The 21,863-nt window shown below is 42.8% G+C and overlaps 1 long non-coding RNA gene across 1 annotated transcript in view; it reads left to right on the forward strand.

The window, feature by feature from the left end:
* Positions 1–21,540, forward strand: part of LOC143785724 (uncharacterized) — a 34,866-nt gene extending 13,326 nt beyond the window's left edge. The window contains exon 3 of the long non-coding RNA XR_013218063.1: positions 20,397–21,540. This is a non-coding gene — a long non-coding RNA (uncharacterized LOC143785724). The remainder of the gene's footprint in view (positions 1–20,396) is intronic.
* Positions 21,541–21,863: the final 323 nt, after the last annotated feature.

Genomic DNA, 21,863 nt, shown 5'->3' on the forward strand with positions numbered 1-21,863 from the left:
CTGAGTCAGAGGCGAGGAATCAATCGCAAATATCTGAACTGGATTGGACAATTTTTTAAAATCCAGCAATGAAGGACGGGCGAACTGCTCGTCAATCATATTTGCCTCTTAACCACTATCAAGAAAAATGGAAATAGAAATCTCCTGACCCCCAATCTTAGCCCTGGTAGGTATCAAACATTGAGACACCATAGAGGAAGATATACATAGACCCAGGTTGAGATCCCCCAACTTGGGTCTAGGAGTTTTCTGGCTGCTGCCTCTCTTTGGGCACTGAGGGACAGGCACTGATAAAATGTACAGTTTTATCACAAAAAAACCCTCCACCCCTTGCGTGGAAAGGGGTTTCTTCTCCCACAGAATGTCCTCCTCACTGCAAGGACTCAGGTGATGTCCCAGAGGCTAATACATGTATAGAAGTACCCTTCTAAGATGCTTTAGGGTCATGGGACCTCTGTCCAAAATGCTTGTTAATACGTATTCCCTAAGACATAGTGCATTCCAAAGAAGGAGGTTCTCATACTTTACCAAAGCGTCATTCAACCTCCCAGATAAACCCTGGAAAAACTGGCTTTTTAGCGCTGTGTCATTCCACTGTGTATCTGTAGACCGACGCAGAAAACCCCGCACAGTAATCCTCTGCCGCCTAGTCCCCCTGTTACATAGAATGAATCTTACATCTCATAGCTCATAGATAAGCTCGAGAGCCGAGGAAAAATCCGTCCACTGTTATAAAACCATGTGAATCAGAGGGCAAGGAAAAGGCCCATGGCTGCGGGACCACACTCAGGATAGAAATAATTATTCCCACCCGCTGTTCCTCTTGTCCAAAGAAGTGGGGTCGTAAAGGAAAATACAACTTACACACCTCTCTGAAAGTAATAAACCATCTGCGCTCCCCTGAAAATCTCTCCGGAAGAGGCAATTTGGGTTCCAGAGCAGATTGATCCAGTGTGGTGGATTGAGTTCACTGCTGAACCGTTCCCTTTAATTCAACCATGTGTAGAGACAAACCCTGCGTTTGCCTCATTAGAGCAGTAACCAGATCCATACTGGAGTGTAGGGAAAAGTTTGGCCAGTAATAATGTCACGGTATGACTATGGGATAACAAATGTGCATCTATACTGACCCTAGCCACCCTGCGCTGATCACAGCTACCAATGGAGTTACAAGGATGAGTATAAGGATGAGTGCAAGAATATGTACACATATCCACAGACTCCGCCATGACATTTGGTGATTTTTGAGAAAACCTTCTTGTTTCACTGAGAGGTCCATGCAAGATCATGGAGGCATGTCCAGTATTAATCTATGGGTTGGATCAAAATCTGCAATGAAAGTAGGTCTGTGATAAAATCTGAGTGCCGACTGTTTTTCACAGACTGCTAGATAGAGGACTGTAGAGATATGTTTTTCCTGTTTTCTAAGAAATCTGAATAGGCTTCTGTAGTTTCAAAAAAATTATGGTTGCGTAATTTTTTACAGACAGAGGAAAAAAGTGCCCAATTATTACAGACTGTACAGGAGTTTCTGGATGGTTGGCAATCCTGGTAACATCATGTCAACAGCGCATGTGTCTGCTGCACTCTGGTAGCTCACAGTGGCCGGTCAGTCCACAGCCTTGTGTATTTACAGTGGTCGCTTTGTCCACTGTCTGATGTGACCACAGTGGTGAGTCAGTGCACTGTCTAATGTGATCGCAGGTGCTGGTTAGTTCACAGTCTGGTGTAAGCACAGTGGTTGGTCAGTCCACATTCTGGTGTGATCACAGTGCCAGATTAGTCCACAGTCTAATGTGATCACAGTGGCCGATCAGTCTACATTCTGGTGTAATCACAGGTACTGGTCAATCTACAGTCTGGTGTAATCACAGTAGCCTGTCAGCCCCTAGTCTGGTGTGATCACAGTTGCTGGTCCTTCCCCATTCTGGTGTGATTATAGTGGCCGGTCAGTCTACAGTCTGGTGTAGTTATAGTGCCTGGTCATTCCACAGTCTGGTGTAATCACAGTGGCCAGTCAGGCCACAGCTTGTTGTGATCATAGTGTCTTGTCAGTCCCACATCTGGTGTGATCACACGTGCTGATCAGTTTTCAGTCTGGTGTAATCACAGAGGTAGGTCAGTCCACAGTCTGGTGTGATCACAGTGACCGATAAGTCTACAGTCTGGTGTAATCACATGTACTGGTCAATATACAGTCTGCTTTAATCACAATGGCTGGCCAGCCCCCAGTCTGGTGTCATCCCAGTGACAGGTCAGTCCTCATTCTGGTGTTATCACAGTAGCCAGTCAGTCCCCAGTCTGGAGTGACGAAGGTTGCCGGTCAGTCCCCAGTCTAGTATGATCACAGTGGATGGTCAGTCCCCAGTATGCTGAGATCACAGTGGCTGGTCAGTCCCCACTCTGGTGTGATCATAATGAGCGGTCAGTTGACAGTCTGGTAGGATTACAGTGGCCAGTCAGTCCTCATTCTAATATAAATGATGTCATTAGTCAGACCATAACACTTCCTTTACATAATCTGTATTTATTGTTCTGTTAGTCTTTCGTATTCCAAGGAATCTATACTCCAGGGCTGGAGACAGACAAGGTGTTAGCTGCCATTATTCATGTATTGGTGTGGTGAACATCTACCCGCAAGTTTCAATATCACAGTTCAATATCACAGGTCAAAAGCACATCTACTATATAATTGTCTAATTTTGTCTGTTTGTCTGTAACGGAAATCCCGCGTCGCTGATTGGTCGCGGGCGGCTGGTGCGACCAATCAGTGACAGGCGTAGTTCTGTCTGTCACAGTGCCACGTAGTTCAGTCACGTTTACTGAACGGGTTCTGTCAGTCACAGTGCCACGTAGTTCAGTCACGTTTACCTGAATAAGTTCTGTCAGTCACAGTGTCACGTAGTTCAGTCACGTTTACTGAACAAGTTCTGTCAGTCACAGTGCCACATAGTTCAGTCACGTTTACTGAACAAGTTCTGTCAGTCACAGTGCCACGTAGTTCAGTCACATTTACTGAACAAGTTCTGTCAGTCACAGTGCCACGTAGTTCAGTCACGTTTACCTGAATAAGTTCTGTCAGTCACAGTGCCACGTAGTTCAGTCACATTTACTGAACAAGTTCTGTCAGTCACAGTGCCACGTAGTTCAGTCACGTTTACTGAACAAGTTCTGTCAGTCACAGTGCCACGCACAAATATATTATAGTTTCGATGTCCTTCTTTCGTCCGATGATTTATTTAAAAACAGTTAGATATTCATGTAATGGTTTATATATTTTGATGATCTGTTTAATAATTTCGTTCAGTTAAGTTCTATGAGCAATGACATTTAATGATAATGTATATATTTTACCCGGAAAATCCTGCGTATTCATTGCATTATTCTTAAATCTTCATAAATAAACTACATACATATTCTAGACTACCCGATGCGTTAGAATCGGGCCACCATCTAGTATAATATATTGTTCCATGTATAGGTAAACTAAATAAAGTGTCGCCCAATGACTGCACCAAATTCTCCACAGACCACGACACTTTCAAACACCGAGCATCAACAGAACTAAATAATTAGGACTTTTACAAAGCACCCGGTATGCAAAACACCTGTAACCATCTCCATCTACAACCTCCAGCATATCCTAAGAGCTGCTATTTACAAGGTTATTGGGGAGGCACGTACAGCTGAATCAAGGATGGTCAGGGTTCTGTTCTGCAGATCTGCTATTCTAGTATCTTTTCCGAGTAGCTCTAATGTGGGCCAGAGGCATCCCAGGCCAACACCGCCTGTGAGTGATGCAGCCAGGCGGCCTGTCTGAGGCTGAGTAGATGGAAGGACCAGCGTGACCTAGATCCATTATACAAGATTTAGAATGTTTATTTGAAAGTACCAGCTGCCATTATCAGTCCTGGATTACCAACAAACCACGAAAGCAATTTAAGAGGTTAAAATGTCATTGTACGATTAAAGATTTTATAGATCAAGCAGTGATTATTAAAGATAGGTTTATAGAAAGAAATTATGACTAGAGGAAAAAGCTTTTACCAAAATGGATCTTCCTATTCAATTCTATGTAAAAATGACTTACTGTTTATATGCTCTGGCTTTTGAGCATCTTTTAACCACTTCAAGTCTCCAAAAAAGCCAAGCAGTTCCGTCGTTTCCCACTTTGAATAGAAGCAATAGAAGTCAAAAGGAAGGCTAAAAAAAAACACTTCGTCAGCAAGTTTACTTGAATAAACTTTAGAATTTCATTAATTGCTTAATCAATGTCAAAAAACATCCAAAACTACACCCCAAAATAAAGCTCAAATAACAGAAAAATAAGACCTTTCCGGAAAATTTCAAAAATTTTAACAAAACGCTTTCACATTGCGCTTTTTCTAATTTTTGTGGGTCCCGTCACTGTTCGCCCACTCCCACAACATGAGATTGTGTCGTATGCGCCAACAGAGCCATAGGCTGTAATGCTGCCGGCAGAGCGAAAGTATACTCTGTTGTGCATCATCTTTGGGCGTAAACGCCTACTGGAGGCGGACACTCAGGTGCATTCTCAGTGTCCACCTCCCGTAGGCATATACGCCTGAAAAGGATGCACGACAGAGCACAAAATCTGTCAGAACACAGACTCGCTCTGACAGTAAACTATATCTGTGACTATATTTTGTGTGATGACACTAATGTTCTTTATTGCATAGTTTCCCCGTGCGGTCAGTATTACATAGGAGGCACTGGATGCAAATTAAAAACCAGGTTAACCCCTTCATGACCTTGGGATTTTCCGTTTTTCCGTGTTCGTTTTTCGCTCCCCTCCTTCCCAGAGCCATAACCTTTTTTATTTTTCCGTCAATATGGCCATGTGAGGGCTTATTTTTTGCGGGACGAGTTGTACTTTTGAATTACATAATTGGTTTTACCATGTCGTGTACTAGAAAATGGGAAAAAAATTCCAAGTGCGGTGAAATTGCAAAAAAAGTGCAATCCCACACTAGTTTTTTGATTGGCTTTTTTACTAGGTTCACTAAATGCTAAAACTGACCTGCCATTATGATTCTCCAGGTCATTACTAGTTCATAGACACCTAACATGACTAGGTTATTTTTTATCTAAGTGGTGAAAAAAAATCCAAACTTTGCTAAAAAAAAATAAAAAAAAAATTGCGCCATTTTTCGATACCCGTAGCGTCTCCATTTTTCATGATCTGGGGTTGGGTGAGGGCTTATTTTTTGCGTGCCGAGCTGGCGTTTTTAATGATACCATTTTGCTGCAGATACGTTCTTTTGATCGCCCGTTATTGCATTTTAATGCAATGTCGCGGCGACCAAAAAAACGTAATCCTGGCGTTTCGAATTTTTTTCTCGCTACGCTGTTTAGCGATCAGGTTAATGCTTTTTTTTATTGATAGATCGGGCGATTCTGAACGCAGCGATACCAAATATGTGTAGGTTTGATTTTTTTTTATTGATTTATTTTGAATGGGGCGAAAGGGGGGTGATTTAAACTTTTATATTTTTTTATTTTTTTTCACATTTTTTTTACTTTTTTTTTTACTTTTGCCATGCTTCAATAGCCTCCATAGGAGGCCTGGCACAACGCGATCGGCTCTGCTTCATAGCAGCGATCATCAGATCGCTGCTATGCAGCAGAAATGCAGGTGTGCTGTGAGCGCCGACCACAGGGTGGCGCTCACAGCTACCAGCGATCAGTAACCATTAAGGTCTCAAGGACCTCTATGGTTACTCTGCAGAAGCATCGCTGACCCCCGATCATGTGACAGGGGTCAGCGATGCGTTCATATCTGGCCGCCCGGCCGGAAGCGCCGGTTAAATGCCGCTGTCAGCGTTTGACAGTGGCATTTAACTAGTTAATAGCGGCGGGTGAATCGCGATCTCACCCGCCGCTATTGCGGGCACATGTCAGCTGTTCAAAACAGCTGACATGTCCCGGCTTTGATGCGGGCTCACCGCCGAAGCCCTGCATCAAAGAGGGGGATCTGACCTCGGACGTACTATCCCGTCCGAGGTCAGAAAGGGGTTAATAAAACACTGCCAGAACATCAGTGGGGGCTTGAAGGGAATCTGTCACCCCACTTTAAGCCTATAAGCTAAGGCCACCGCCATCAGGGTCTTATCTACAGCATTCTATGTAACCCGATGTAACCTGAAAGATAAGAAAACCAAGTTAGATTATACTCATCCAAGGGCGGTCTGGTGCGGTCCGGTCCGATGGGCGTTGCGGTCCGGGTCCGTCGCCTCCCATCTTCTTACGATGACGTCCTCTTCTTTGCTTCCTGCAACGGCTCCGGTGCAGGCGTACTTTGTCTGTCCTGTTGAGGGCAGAGCAAATACTGCAGTGCGCAGGTGCCGGGAAAGGTCAGAGAGGCCCAGCGCCTGCGTGAATTTTTGGTAATTTTACCTTATATGGTGAAACATAGGTATATCCATGAGTTATGGTTGTTTTTTACAATGAACATATGGCCCTACCATGTAATGTTCACTACTTGGGTATTAAGGGATTTTGTGTGTCTATATCTGTTGGTCTTCTAATTTGGCATGAGGCATCCAGTATATACTTGAACAGTTTTTTATGTGTATTTTTGTGAATAAACTTTATTGATTTTATATACACTCCTTGTTTGGTTCTGAATTGATGTCCTATCCCAATATGTAGCATGTGTAATAATAATATTATTAACAAATATCTCCAATTAGAAAAGTAGTATAGTTCTTCTGATTTGCTATGTTGCTTACCCCATTTGCAGGGCATTTCAGTAGCTTAGGTATCCATGGTTACGACGATTCATACAGTGACAGTTAGTTGCTAGCGGTCATGACCATGGATATCTAATCTACAGCAATGCCCAGCACATGAGGTAAGAGACATAGGTTATCAGGAGAACTATACTGCATTTCTAATTAGTTATTTGCTAATTTTTTTTTATTACACCTGCTACATATTGAGATAGGCTCTTGGAGATGGAAATACCCCCTAAGAAAAGTGGCACATATAGGGGCAATGCCTGTCAAATAGGATTTGTTTACAGGTGTTTTTCATTTTATATGAACTTTTGAAAAAGAAGGAAGCCTAAATTAATTTTCTTAGGTTTTAAAAAATAGTTTCCTGCCAAGCAGGTTTCCTGGAAAAAATGAGTAAAAAAACCCTATGGGGCAGGAGCAGGGACAATTTTGCAATAGACAAAATTCAGCCTCAAGTCAGTCCTGGATAGAAGAAGCTGTGCAATTGTATTACTTTTTCTTAAATATGAGAAAATCATAGATGATATAAAGGAACACAATGACCAAACAGTGATGAAAATCTGATCTAGCGACTGATGAAGAGTGATCCCTTTTTTTCATGTGCAAGAAAAAAAAAACATAGTGAGGGGCAGCTACAAAGACCCTCTCTGTCTGAAACCTCAGCCACCTCCATATGTTATATGCATTCATGTCAATGTGCATTGTTGTGATGGCCCGGCAGGGAATTGAACACTTGTTTCCAAGTTTCCCCATAGAATGTAGTTGAACATCAGCTGGGTAGACTGTAACCATATTTTTGGGGACCCTCCAAACAAAAAAAATTGTTCAAAGATGTCACCTTGGACAAAGCTGGATTCTGTCAACCAATGGAAATCCTTTTCTTGCATTGATGCATTGTAAAAATACCATATATACAATTATATATCAACTTATATCACGTGTAGACTAAACCTTTTTAACTTTGGTGAAACCAGATCAAGCACATATAATAAAATTAACATACTTGCTTAGGCAGGTCTGAAGGCTTCAGAACCAAGCACGTTCCTAAGAAGCTGTCTGTAGAATGCCCAGCTCCTCTGTGTCCTCTATTTAAGGATAAGTCTTCCTTTAATCCATCTTTGTTCCCCTGTGGAAGGAGCGGCACCGCACCCTTGTCAGGAAGCCATTTCATCTATTTGAAAAAAAGGATTTTCTGTTCATTTCTATTTTCCCTGGGAGAGTAGAGCGACATGTATTGACTGGAATCATGTTCTGCTAATGGGCTGGCAGAGCAAAATGATTTAACTACAATAGTTATCCATCCATGGTTTGATCACCAGGCAACACATCTGTCTTACATTTATCTCATAACCTCAAGTCCTGAACACAAATGAGTTTTATTGCAGTTTACAGCCAGGGTAAGAACTTGTTTGTCAAAGATGACATCTTGGCTGCGCAACATCTTCATTCTTTCTCTACAAGATAACGTGGACTCTTCAGAAAAGGACGAGTATTTTTTATAGTTAGTTAAAAAAAAAATAACCTATTGATCTGGAAGTATTCTAGGATACTTTACTGTAATGTTTTTGGTCTGATTTTTGTGTGAAAAAGATAGCAAGGAACTGAAAGGTCCAAATTGGAAAATGAAAATAAAATAATTAATTAGGTTGATGGAGATGATTAATGAGACTCTCATGGCTGGAACATTTAGAGAATGTGCACATGGCGTGTATCATACCGCTGCTGCCGCCTCCTCGCTCGCTCCCGGCCTCTGCTTCTCGTGCGCGCGCGCATACCAGGTTCAGTGCTGCGCGTGTGCACTTCTGATCTTCTGTCGGCACTCCTCTTCATCTCCTCTATGGTCCTGGAGGACTAGTACCTGGAAGTCGGTCCTCCTTATTGTCCTCTCTATGGTTCTGGAGGTCTGTTACCCGGAAGTGCTACCCTGCCTTTAGGTATTTAAACTGCTTCCTGTCGTCCCTCTGTGCCTGGTTATCATTTGTTCCTTCAGGTGTTCCTGACCGCTCTTAGTCTCTGTGAAGTTCGTTTTCCCTCTGACTTTGGGTTTATCCTGTCTTTCCTGTATCCTGCTAGCCTCTGCATTTCCTCAGTTCTTCTGCCAGTCCCTGTACTGCTGCAGTTTACCCATCAGTCCTGTTTCTCTGCAGTACTCACCTATCCTGTGGTCCTACTATCTCTGCCTCTTCTTGTTCTTCTCCCATCCTGGTCCTCCAGCTTCCGTGGCGATAGTCCCTCACGGGCCTGCCCCTAACTCTCCCTGTATAGGGGGCGGTCTATCTGGTCAGCTCGTCCGTGAGGGGTTCGTCGTCGCGGTCTAGAGGGTCCACTCTCCGTTTTCCCTCTTTGTATCGTCACACTTAAATAGGACTGCACTCGGGTGACATCTGAGTGCAGCCTGATTCTTACAGCACAACAGCGTGTTTAAGATGTTGGCATCCCCGCATCTTTTTTGAAGCAGAAGGTGGAGCGCCCCCACTGCCGCAGGGCCGAGGGGCACCCGGTACCGGGCCTCTGTGTCTCAGTTCTGGGGTTGTCACGGTGGCTAGGCCCGGTCCGTGGCCCTGCTGAGGGGCGTCCAGTGAAAGTTGAGAATGTGATGCTGTTGTGGTGTGGTGTCGGTCGCAGTAAATAACAAGGACACCAGGTTGCAGTCTCTTTACCTCTTTACTGAAGGCTTCCGGATCCTCAGTCCGAAATACGGTTAACCGGGCTGCGTGAGTCCAGCTGGTCCGATGGCACCTCCAGAGTTCCCTTTGCAGGTGGAAATCTGTGCCTACCTTCTAGCGCTTGTGTGTTGTAGTCCTTCCCTGCTGTGCTTACGGGATAGTCCTCACAACTGTTGTGTCTGTTTCTGAAGTTCCCTCACAAATTGATTATGATGTGCTGTTTTGTCCCCCAGATGATATGGCTAGGACGCACCCGTATGACGGGTAGGCTCGGAGGTCTTCCGGGACCCTAGAGTCGCCCCTCTCCAGATGTTGCCCCCTGTGTCTGCTTAGGTGATGTTGGGTGAGACAGCCCGCCTATAACTGACTGTCCTGCCGTAGGTTTGAAGTAAGGCCTGGAGCTCAATACTTCCTCGGCGTTCCGGCCACCAGCTACGCGCCTCAGTAGGATGTTGCCTCGAATTACAGCACGACTCCTACTGGTGTTTCTCCTTGTTGCGTTGATCTCGTTTCTCACTCAGCACAATAAACCTCGCTTCTTGTCCTTTCTTGGGGTACCGCCGCGATGAAGTGCAGGCGCGGTCCCGTAACATTCTTTCTGTTCGCTAGGCCTCTGTCAGGATCCCACCCCTGACAGGGACCCCCCTGAATCTTCCCCTGCAACACCCTCTGCCACAGGATGTTGCCTGGTTCCAACCCAGTCAGCTTCTGACTAACTTCCTATCTAACCCCCAGTTTTACCAGATTGTGAGGAGTGGCCTAATACATAGCACCCTTAGCTCCCCCTGGAGGCCAGACTGTGAAGTGTATTGGTGTCTGTGATACCTGGTCAGGTGAACTCCTTCAGTGCCATCAGACGTACCATAGCCCCCTTTAGCGGCGGAGCATCAGTACTGCAACGACCAGGACTCTGGGGCGCTGCACTGGCGTTTCAAGAAAAAGCCGACAATGTTTTCCCTGAATCGCATTCTCTGACGTCCGATTGGATGTCGTTTGCAGAAGCTTTGCCACAGGACAGTTTTTCTCAAATTCCATATTCAACATAGTGGCGGCCTTTCAAAGCGTGAAGCGATTAAAAGAAGTTACAGAAGACAGAACATATGCACAACAAGTCACTGACATTGATGTGCATATGTTCATGCTTTTTAACATTTTTTAGTGCTTTCCAGGCAGGTTCCAGACAGAATCACCTTACCATCTACAGAACTAAGTCCCAAGTTTCAATGGAATATTAGATTTCTCTAACTGGAGGAGCAGCTGTGAAACTTTAAGTTTGTGGGCCACAATGCAAAATCTCCAACAGAACCCACGTCTATCATGGGTTCTTGTCTTTGAAAAAAAGAGCCGAAAAGACTTTTTGGGCTTGACACCCCACATGCAACTTAAACCAACTTGTCAAGACTCTTTTGTCGGATAACACAGGGCCTGTTTCTCCTTTCCTGTCCCTAAAGCCAATGGCGCCCTTGCTATCCCTACTCCCTGCATTACTTCTAATGGTGAAGATGCCGGGGCCACGTACCTTGCTGAGCTCCTGAATCCGCCCTAAATCTGTTCCCTCCCCCACTCAGGGAATTGAAGAGTAGTAGTGTATGTAGATACACAAACCAAACTAACAAGGGAATACATAGTTATACAGGAAAATACCAGTCACATAAATATACACTCACAAACAATAGAGTGTAAAACCAGGGAATGAAGGAAGGAAAAAAACAAATAGAGCATGAGGGTTTGCACACAACCGAATAACCAAGCAACAGACTTTAGATAAAGTAAAATTAAATAATAAGTATCTTATAAAGATAAGCCCTAAGAGCTCTCAACTGAACAGTTTAACCCCTGCAATACTAGGATAAACTTGTACAGTTTAATATGATGCTGAGGTGCTTCTAATCAGTGCAGGAGTGCGGGAAATCAGACGCTGCGGTCTTCTGGCACCTCTCTTTCAAGGTAAACTCGTGACAATACTATAGTTATACCCTTATAGACATGGCTGTCGTTATGGTGGAAAGACTGGGGAATTGCCATTAGCTCCATCCTCATAAGGGCCCCCAACGATTACAAGTTGAAACTGCACTGATAATAGCAGTCCTGCATTATCAGTGCACTTTTTTTATTTTAGAAATGTGGTAGGACCTTGGATAACATTAGGGTCATGTGACTATTAAGTGATCAAAGGTCCTGTACCCTACAGGTGTCTAGAAGAACTCAACATCAGGAGACAGGCTGGTAAGTCCTCTACAGTAAGTGTATATATGTGTATACATGTGTGCGTGTATATACCCTATGTATACATGTGTGTGTGCTCTGTGTATACTTGTGTGTGTACACTGAAGAGCAAAAGGATAACAATGCAGTGACATGACAAGAATCTGCTTACTTAATCATATAATAGTTGCGAGTCAAATTTAAAATGATGGTAGTCTCATGCTTGACGCTGTAGTTGATTGTGAGATAGGGAGCCTTAAAGTCAAAAGTTTAAAACATTGTTACCCTTTGCTCGTCATTGTACCTATGTATGTGCTCTTTGTATTATTTTGTGTATGTACTCTGTATATACATGTGTGTGTGTGTTTGTGTGCTTTGTGTAGATGTGTGTTTAAGTGCTCTGTGTATACCTGTATGTGCTGTGCTTATACACGTGTGTATGTTATCTGTTTATACATATGTGTGTGTATGTATGTGCTCTGTGTATATATATGTGTTTATGAGCTCTGTGTATACATTTGTGTATGTGCTCTGTGTATATATATATATATATATGTGTATATATACATATATATATATGTATATATATATATATAATGTATATACACGTGTGTGTAGCATCCCCATTTATAAATATCAGCAGTGCAGACGAGAGGTGCAAAGATGTCAGCAATCAACCAATGAAAGAGCAGAATGCTGCTCATTTATCAGATGAATGGATTATTTATCCTAAAACAAAAATCATTGTTCTCAGCAGCACATCGCCGTTGTAAACAGGAGATATGCTGCCCATAACATAATACTGTATTAGTTTGTTTGTTCTGTCCATTCTTTGTCAGTGTAAAGAGGCCGATAAACAAACGCTGAATGACTTCAGATTAGTAGATTGCACTTGTTTACCACTGTGAAATCAGCGCATGTAAATGTAAAAATGTTTCTGCATGATGGTACAATATGATAGTATTTATGTTCCCACTTTTAAGTTAAGTTAGTTATTAAGTCAAATATGAGAATGTATTAGAATTAGACTTTATAGAGCGCTGGAATCAAACAAATTGGTGCCATTTAAAGTATGAATAAGTAATAACAAAACCCAGCACTCAACTTTGTTGTAAGAAGAAAAAAACGGATGATTTATTATATCCCAATGCAAACGTTTCGGTCATACATAAGACCTTCGTCAGTAGCTGAAAAGTATATACATCAAAATAATACATAAATTCAGGATATTACACAATCATAGATAATAAATAAAGTATATACACAACATAAACATGTACAGCCGTACATGTGCATGGCAAACAGAGAGTTTTCTGAGATGCGTATGTGGTAATGGAGAGTTACAGATCCACAGTGGCACAGTGTAACTCTCCATTACCACATACGCATCTCAGAAAACTCTCTGTTTGCCATGCACATGTACGGCTGTACATGTTTATGTTGTGTATATACTTTATTTATTATCTATGATTGTGTAATATCCTGAATTTATGTATTATTTTGATGTATATACTTTTCAGCTACTGACGAAGGTCTTATGTATGACCGAAACGTTTGCATTGGGATATAATAAATCATCCGTTTTTTTCTTCTTACAACAAAGTTGAGTGCTGGGTTTTGTTATTACTTGGTCAGAAGGTTTGGGAACCTACCCTTGCACCACTCTATAGGTTGTGCACACGCTGATTTATCATTTAAAGTATGAAAACACGTTTAATGGTAATTGCTTTTTATAAGGCTATGTGCAGATGGAGTTTTTAAGGGTATGTTTCCACATTCAGGAAACGCTGCGTGTTTGACGCTGCGCAGAGCCGCAGCGTCAAACACGCAGCGTCCAGATGTTACAGCATAGTGGAGGAGATTTTATCAAATCCCGTCTCCACTATGCGTGGTAACACGCACCCGGCGGCCCTGCGATTCCGGACATGTGGCGCGTCTTTTTAGATCGCAGCATGTCCGTTTACCTTGCGGCGCCGCTGCGCCGCCGCAAGGTAAAACACAGGGCCCTATGTGTGGGGTGCGATGATTCCCGATGTGTGCAATGAACACATCCAGCATCATCGCGTCATAGAAGGGGCGGAGCGGGTTTGCCGCTCCGTCCAAACCGCCGGCCATCCTGAATGTGGACACATACCCTTAAGGTAGCCAAAAATGAAAAGTTTTTCAACTGGAAACCACCTTCAAGAATCTCACCTTGAAGCAGTTTTGAAGATTTGAGATTTCCATTATGAGCACCTTCAAAGAAGTGACATGTCTTTTATGTCACCAAATATCTTTCAAAACCTGAAGTGAAGTGGAAAAAAATTCTCAAAACTCTGAACATATGGTTTACAATAGCAATGAATAAGAACAGTCTTTCAAGCATTTTTTAACTGATTTTTAAGACTTTTTTTAAGCGAATCCACTCAAAAATTAACTTCTTAAAAAAAAACAAACATTTTTTTTTCAAAAAACTCTTAAAACTACTCAACAATTGTGTTTGTGAGATTATGACAGACAATCCATGTTAGGACAAACCTGGCAATAATTTATTGATAGTCTCCTTGTGGGATAAAAAAAATAACAATGCGTCACGCACAGTGAAGAAAGACTAATTGCAACATGAAGTGATAAGGGAAAGGGAACCAAATACTAGGGAAGGGGTGAGTGGAGACCCCTTGACAGATCTAGCATCACCCTATCGTCCCTATATAGGTTCAACACCTAGCGCGAGCCGGATACCTAATTCCTGCCTGGCCCTGGCGATAAGCCATGCTCCGGAAAGGACAGGAAGAGTGCTAGTCAATCCTAGCTACCGCTAAAGACAGATAGGATAAACAAAACAAGGGAGACACTTAAGTAGACTCAGAGAGAAACACAGACGCCCTCCAAATTCCAAAGAGGACGCTAGCAGACTGCAACAGCTCTAAGCCTCAACAGAGAAGTGTTAATAGAAAATATCACCCGCAACGCCCAACCTCAAGTTGGGAGTTATAAACACCCAGATCCAGGTGTGACCATTAGAGCCAGGAGAGGTGGCCTCTGGGTCCTAGCTTCAGAAGGACCAGGCAGAAGTCTGCAAAGCATACTGCTGAGACCTTCTGCAGACAGATGCAGTGCAATGGTCTACAGCCTCTGACACATCCGTGACACAATGTTAATTAGCTATGCCGTTAAACAATGTACATTTATTAAAGGAAAGGACACAAAATAAAAATACTACCTGCCTGTTCTGCCCGATGCCGATCTCTGGGGGCTCAGAATGGTCACCAACTGCTCCTAACAGCAATTATGCGGCTTCAGGTGGCATCTTGTGGACAGAGCAGCTGCTTCTCTTCTGCTCTCCCTTGTCCATGGTGTGTTACTGCTGATGTCATGCTGATTGACAATCAGCTCTCCGTTGCCTAACTGCAGAATGCTGGCTTTCAATCAGCATGACGCCGGTAGTCACCTCCCATCAACACAGCACCCGGGAAGAGGAAAAGCAGCTCTGTTGACGTGAGGTCAAACGAAGCAGCAGAATTGACTGCAGGAGAGGTCCGTGACCATTTTGATATGGTGCCGGGCAGAACAGGCAGGTAGTTACCAACTACCTGCCGGTCAGTTCTAATCCTATGAGAAATAAAATAAACTAGTCATGGATAACCCCTTTTACGGAGTCCATAAACTATTTTTTTCTGCCTTTTTATGGATGAACAAAACTCTTTCATTACAAATTCGTGCAACAGAATTTGCAGCCAGAAACTTTGAATTATACAAATATGACGATGTTTGAGGAATTCTTAAATATATGAGTGCTAATGAGTGCAAACTATCTATGCTGCAATTCAGTTTAGTAAGAAACCACAATTGGCAAATGAGTAGCTAATAATAATAATAATAATAATAATTTTATTTATATAGCGCCAACATATTCCGCAGCGCTTTACAAATTATAGAGGGGACTTGTACAGACAATAGATTATAAAGAACCTGGCACTCAACTTGAGTTTTTAAATTTTTATTCTGTAGTACGATCAAAAAACGTTTCGGCCTGGAATGGCCTTCGTCAGTTACTACAAATTTATAAGCAAAATAAACGATTACAATCGTCTGTAGTTACATCTGTGAGTATACACACTTAAGGTTAAAGTGAAACAAAAGGGAGCAAAATTACGAGAAAACAAAGTATATACAATGAATCATACGGTCATAATAGATAGCTAGCTGAAAATTTGATACAACTGAGGGAGCCAACAGTCTATTACATTACCAAAGCTCGCACCCCCAAGCCACCAAGAAGGCAATTCCCAAATCCCAGATTCAGTGGGTTACCCGCATAGTCTCGGACACTGAGCTACGAACACGAAGAGTATCTGAAATGAAGCCTAAATTTCAAGCAAGGGGCTACCCAGACTCAATCCTTCGAGAATCCCAATCAATCAACCACCACATTAGTCCAAAACTACAAAACCAAAATCGCATTCCTTTCGTTCATACCTTTCACCCATTCGCTTACTTACTTCATAGAAACATACGCCAACATTGGCATTTGCTCAAAACTGCCCATCCCAATATCCCTGAATTTAGGGAACCATTCCTCCCTTGTTTCAGGAGACCCCGCAGTCTTAGAGATTCATTGGTTAGAGCCGATCTAGGATCTGACAGAAGACTACCCACACAGAGGTTCCTGCAAAACCCCAGAGCAGGGACCTTCCCATGTCTCCACTGCGCTCAGTGCAGCAACGTCTTAAGGGGAAATGCTCTCCACCATCCACATTCTGGGAGGTCTTTCCCAATTAAGGGCTATTTTACCTGTGAATCATCATACGTAATATACGTCATTAAATGTCCATGCGGTATGCTATATGTGGGAGAGACGACCCGGTCTATCCGGGAGCGTATCTCTAAACATAAATCTACGATCAGGTGTGGGAACAAACTTCTACCTATCCCACATCACTTTATATCTAAAGGTCATAACATCTCACAATTAATGTTTCAAGTAATTGAACAGATCCCAATACCCAGACGCGGAGGTGACAGACTGGCCTCCCTCAAACAGAGGGAATCCTTTTGGATCCATACCCTGGACACCCTACATCCCAGAGGTCTCAATAGAGATTATGACCTCACTTTCATATAAGGTTTGATATTTTTTCTGTCACAGGTTACAAACCCCCTTTGTTTACACATTTACTGACCATATGTATCTTACTGACCATGTGTATCTTATTGTTACTATAAAATAATCTGTATTATGTTATTTTATTTCAGCATCCCTAACAATGTCTATCTGTCTCCCTAGAGCCGACTATATTGAAACTCCGGGACCCTTCCCTCTCTCTGCGGGGCACAGTGGATTGAGCACGTATCACCCTCCTCCTTCACCAGCGCGGTCAATGGCTTACGTTCTTTACCACAACTCTTTAGCGCTTCCTTAGCGGTATCTAAGCAACGGTACATAAATCTAGTTGTCCCGCCTCCTTAACGACAGCGTCCACTGATTGGCCGACACAACCCTGTCAGTCATGACTGCGATACACGGCCACTTCCGGTACGTCATTTCCGGCCCGGCCGTCTCACACTAAAGGAACGCCGCACGGGTATTTTCACATTCGGGCATCTCGCCGACAGCGGTGGACACCGCGTCAGGACCCGCACCACATCAGGTAACCTACCCCCACCACCTTCAGCCATCAATACGCCAAACCGGGCTCTCATCCTTACCAGTACAATCTATCTCATTCACAACACACAGCCGTGCTCTATGCCTGCTCCTTAAAGCATAATTCACGTACCGCACATTTCCTAGGCAACTATACACTATGTGCACAAGTGCACCACTATTGCTATGTTTTACTTTTCAATATAGTGACCCTTTTTTTTCTCCACAACATACACTCACTGGCCACTTTATTAGGTACACCTGTCCAACTTCTTGTTAACACTTAATTTCTAATCAGCCAATCACATGGCGGCAACTCAGTGCATTTAGGCATGTAGACATGGTCAAGACAATCTCCTGCAGTTCAAACCGAGCATCAGTATGGGGAAGAAAGGTGATTTGAGTGCCTTTGAACGTGGCATGGTTGTTGGTGCCAGAAGGGCTGGTCTGAGTATTTCAGAAACTGCTGATCTACTGGGATTTTCACGCACAACCATCTCTAGGGTTTACAGAGAATGGTCCGAAAAAGAAAAAAAATCCAGTGAGCGGCAGTTCTGTGGGCGGAAATGCCTTGTTGATGCCAGAGGTCAGAGGAGAATGGGCAGACTAGTTCGAGCTGATAGAAAGGCAACAGTGACTCAAATCGCCACCCGTTACAACCAAGGTAGGCCTAAGAGCATCTCTGAACGCACAGTGCGTCGAACTTTGAGGCAGATGGGCTACAGCAGCAGAAGACCACACCGGGTACCACTCCTTTCAGCTAAGAACAGGAAACTGAGGCTACAATTTGTACAAGCTCATCGAAATTGGACAGTAGAAGATTGGAAAAACGTTGCTTGGTCTGATGAGTCTCGATTTCTGCTGCGACATTCGGATGGTAGGGTCAGAATTTGGCGTAAACAACATGAAAGCATGGATCCATCCTGCCTTGTATGGAGCATCTTTGGGATGTGCAGCCGACAAATCTGCGGCAACTGTGTGATGCCATCATGTCAATATGGACCAAAATCTCTGAGGAATGCTTCCAGCACCTTGTTGAATCTATGCCACGAAGAATTGAGGCAGTTCTGAAGGCAAAAGGGGGTCCAACCCGTTACTAGCATGGTGTACCTAATAAAGTGGCCGGTGAGTGTAGATAAACCATAGAAACCATCAGATCTACTGAGTGGACACTCAGTTACTCCTCTGTACGGTACGCACTGATTTTTCAGCTCACTCCACTCCATTCACCCACGTTAGGGGGCTCTGGGTGGTACTGTTGGCTCCCTCAGTTGTATCAAATTTTCAGCTAGCTATCTATTATGACCGTATGATTCATTGTATATACTTTGTTTTCTCGTAATTTTGCTCCCTTTGGTGTTTCACTTTAACCTTAAGTGTGTATACTCACAGATGTAACTACAGACGATTGTAATCGTTTATTTTGCTTATAAATTTGTAGTAACTGACGAAGGCCATTCCAGGCCGAAACGTTTTTTGATCGTACTACAGAATAAAAATTTCAAAACTCAAGTTGAGTGCCAGGTTCTTTATAATCACATGTACACGGTTTGGGAACCTACCTGTGCACCACTATAAGCAGTGCTCACGTGTTTTGATTCATTGTACAGACAATAGACATTACAGCATAACAGAAATCACAGTTCATAAATAGATACCAGGAGGAATGAGGGCCCTGCTCGCAAGCTTACAAACTATGAGGAAAAGGGGAGACACGAGAGGTGGATGGTAACAATTGCTTTAATTATTCGGACCAGCCATAGTGTAAGGCTCGGGTGTTCATGTAAAGCTGCATGAACCAGTTAACTGCCTAAGTATGTAGCAGTACAGACACAGAGGGCTATTAACTGCATAAAGTGTATGAGAACATGATGCGAGGATGCTGATTATGTTTTTTTTTTTTTTGAATGGGCCACACAGGGATCATTAGGTTAATGCGTTGAGGCGGTAGGCCAGTCTGAACAAATGAGTTTTTAGGGCACGCTTAAAACTGTGGGGGTTGGGTTACTGCTAAGTAGAGACCTCCATATGCAAAGCCTTCATGTTCCACTTAGTGAAATCAGATGGTTTATAACACGTGATTTGTTCTTATCGTGTAACATTGGCTCTACATAAAGACACATTACCAGACTTCCTTCCAAAAATCTTCATGTACAGCATTGCCACCTGCCCTGTGCTAAAGATAGACTTGCCCTCATTTTCTTTTACTGCATGTGAAACTCAAGCAGCCGCCTTGTAGATCCAATCAGTAACCAGCAGCAATAGCTTTGAGTCCTGTTATTGTTCTCCCTTACTTTACTATTGTTGGGATAATGAAAAGAGCATAATGGAAAACAGCTCAGTTTCAGAGTTTAAAAGGGGAAACTGTCAACTGGTTCTCCATAAAAACGATGACGAGACATTGTAGAAACTTGGAAATTTCCACTTCCACGGAGAGACAAAATCAGGTTACAATTCTGATCAAGACAAAGATTTGACAAAGTGTTTTCATACATTTCCACCAAGAGCACAAATCCAGCTGAGCCATTAGGAACATTTCATAAAAGTGACAGCTTTTCTCGAAAAACTAACATATTGCAAAAGTGTTGAGTCCAACCTATTAGAAATTTTGCTTGCAGTTATCCAATCCATCCATCAGCTCAGCAGAGGTGATCTGGCTGATGATGATTTTGATGATTATCACATGCCCACACAATTTATAACCACCCTTTTCGGTCATGCGGACAAAAAATGCCATCATGACCAGGAGAGGAGAATAGAAATGTGAAAGGGGATTTTACCGGGATCTTCACTGCCTAAGGAATTCTACCTCACTTTTTAGTTTTTCTAAGACACATGTGTCTACACTTCCACAATGAGTTTTTGGGTGAATTTTTGATGTTGCAGATTTTTTGCAGCATCATGATGGAAATCCGGGTTATTTGTTTGTTTTTGTTTTTTTCATTGTGTTTTTGTCACATTTTTAACACTGTGGTTTTGTCTTTTTTAGTGTGTCATGTTTTAAATAAAGCTGCTTTATTTTTGATAATTCCTGGGATTTGACGAAAAGTTATTGATACAGTCATGTGTGAATTACATTCATTATTAATGAGTTTCCACAGCAGAAATGCACTAAACACCATGTGCGTTTTTTATCCGCAGATTTTACGCATCCAATGTAAGTCTAAGGGGAAAATCCGCACAGAACACTCAGCGAACCCACAAGAGAAATTGACACGCTGCGGATTTTAAACGCGTGCCGCAGGTCCGTTTATGCTTAGTAAGATAAAGCACATTGTGGATCTGCGGCAGTCAACTTCTTCAGCTACCATAGGGGTTGTGACTTTCACCACTTTCATATTAACCGTATTCAGATTAAGGACCAAAAACAGGCTGATTTCAGTCCACTAACGAGTGACTGACTATGTAAAAGTTGATTGGCGCTCGTTTACTAGCCTCTTTACATGGAAGACAAAGAATGATGGGAAGATGAAGATCATTAATACAATTGCTCAGGATTTGCAGCTTATTCTTCTTGAAACGTGACATATTTTCAGAAATATTCCTTATGTCTGCTGTCTCTAGCCTGGTTCTTTCTGCAGGTGTATATCATATCAGCCACAAAAAAAAAATCTGTTTAAGTGAAAATGGCACTTCAGAGAGAAATATAGCACACAATGTTAACAGTAACCTTCAATAAAAATAAAGGGTCCAGTTCTGAGAAGAAGTCCATGATAAAAAATTTGCTAAAAAAAAAAATGGCGCCATTTTCCAAGACCCATAGCATCTCCATTTTTCATGATCTCGGGCTGGATGAGGGCTTATTTTTTGCGGCCCGAGCTGGTTTTTAATTATACCATTTTGGTGCAGATACGATCTTTTGATTGCCCGTTATTGCATTTTATTGCAATGTCGCGGTAACCAAAAAAAACGTAATTCTGGCGTTTTAAATTTCTTTCTTGTTACGCCATTTAGCGATCAGGTTAATTCTTTTTATATTGATAGATCTGGCGATTCTGAACATGGTGATACCAAATATGTATACGTTTGATTTTTTTTATTGTTATATTTTGAATGGGGCGAAAGGAGGGTGATTTGAACTTTTATATATTTTTTACTATTTTAATATTTTTAACTTTTTTTTACTTTTTGCATGCTTCAATAGTCTCCATGGGAGACTAGAAGCTACAGTACTCTGATGTCCTTAGAAAACAGGTGATGATTAGATCGCCTGTGTGTATCAGAAATGCTCACTTACTATGAGCACTGACCATGGGGTGGCTGGTGCTCATAGCAATCTGACAATGATAACCATAGAGGTCTGCTGCAGACCTTTGGTTGCCATGTCAACCGATTGGTGACCCGCGATCATGTGACGGGGTCATTGATGGGCGAGATTAGTGACTCGCTTCCTGTAAGTGCGAGTTAAATGCCGCTGTCAGAGATTGACAGCAGCATTTGACTAGTTAACAGCTGCAGGTGGATCGCAATTCCACCCATTTCTGTTGTGGGCACATATCAGCTGTCATGTGTCTGGAAAGGTGCCGGCTCAGTGCCGGAGCCTGCACTAAACGGGGAATCTGACATGGGCGTACTATTATGCCACATGTCGGAAAGGGGTTAAGGAAA

This window comes from Ranitomeya variabilis, chromosome 7 (genome assembly GCF_051348905.1).
Source record: "Ranitomeya variabilis isolate aRanVar5 chromosome 7, aRanVar5.hap1, whole genome shotgun sequence".
Lineage (NCBI taxonomy): Eukaryota > Metazoa > Chordata > Amphibia > Anura > Dendrobatidae > Ranitomeya > Ranitomeya variabilis.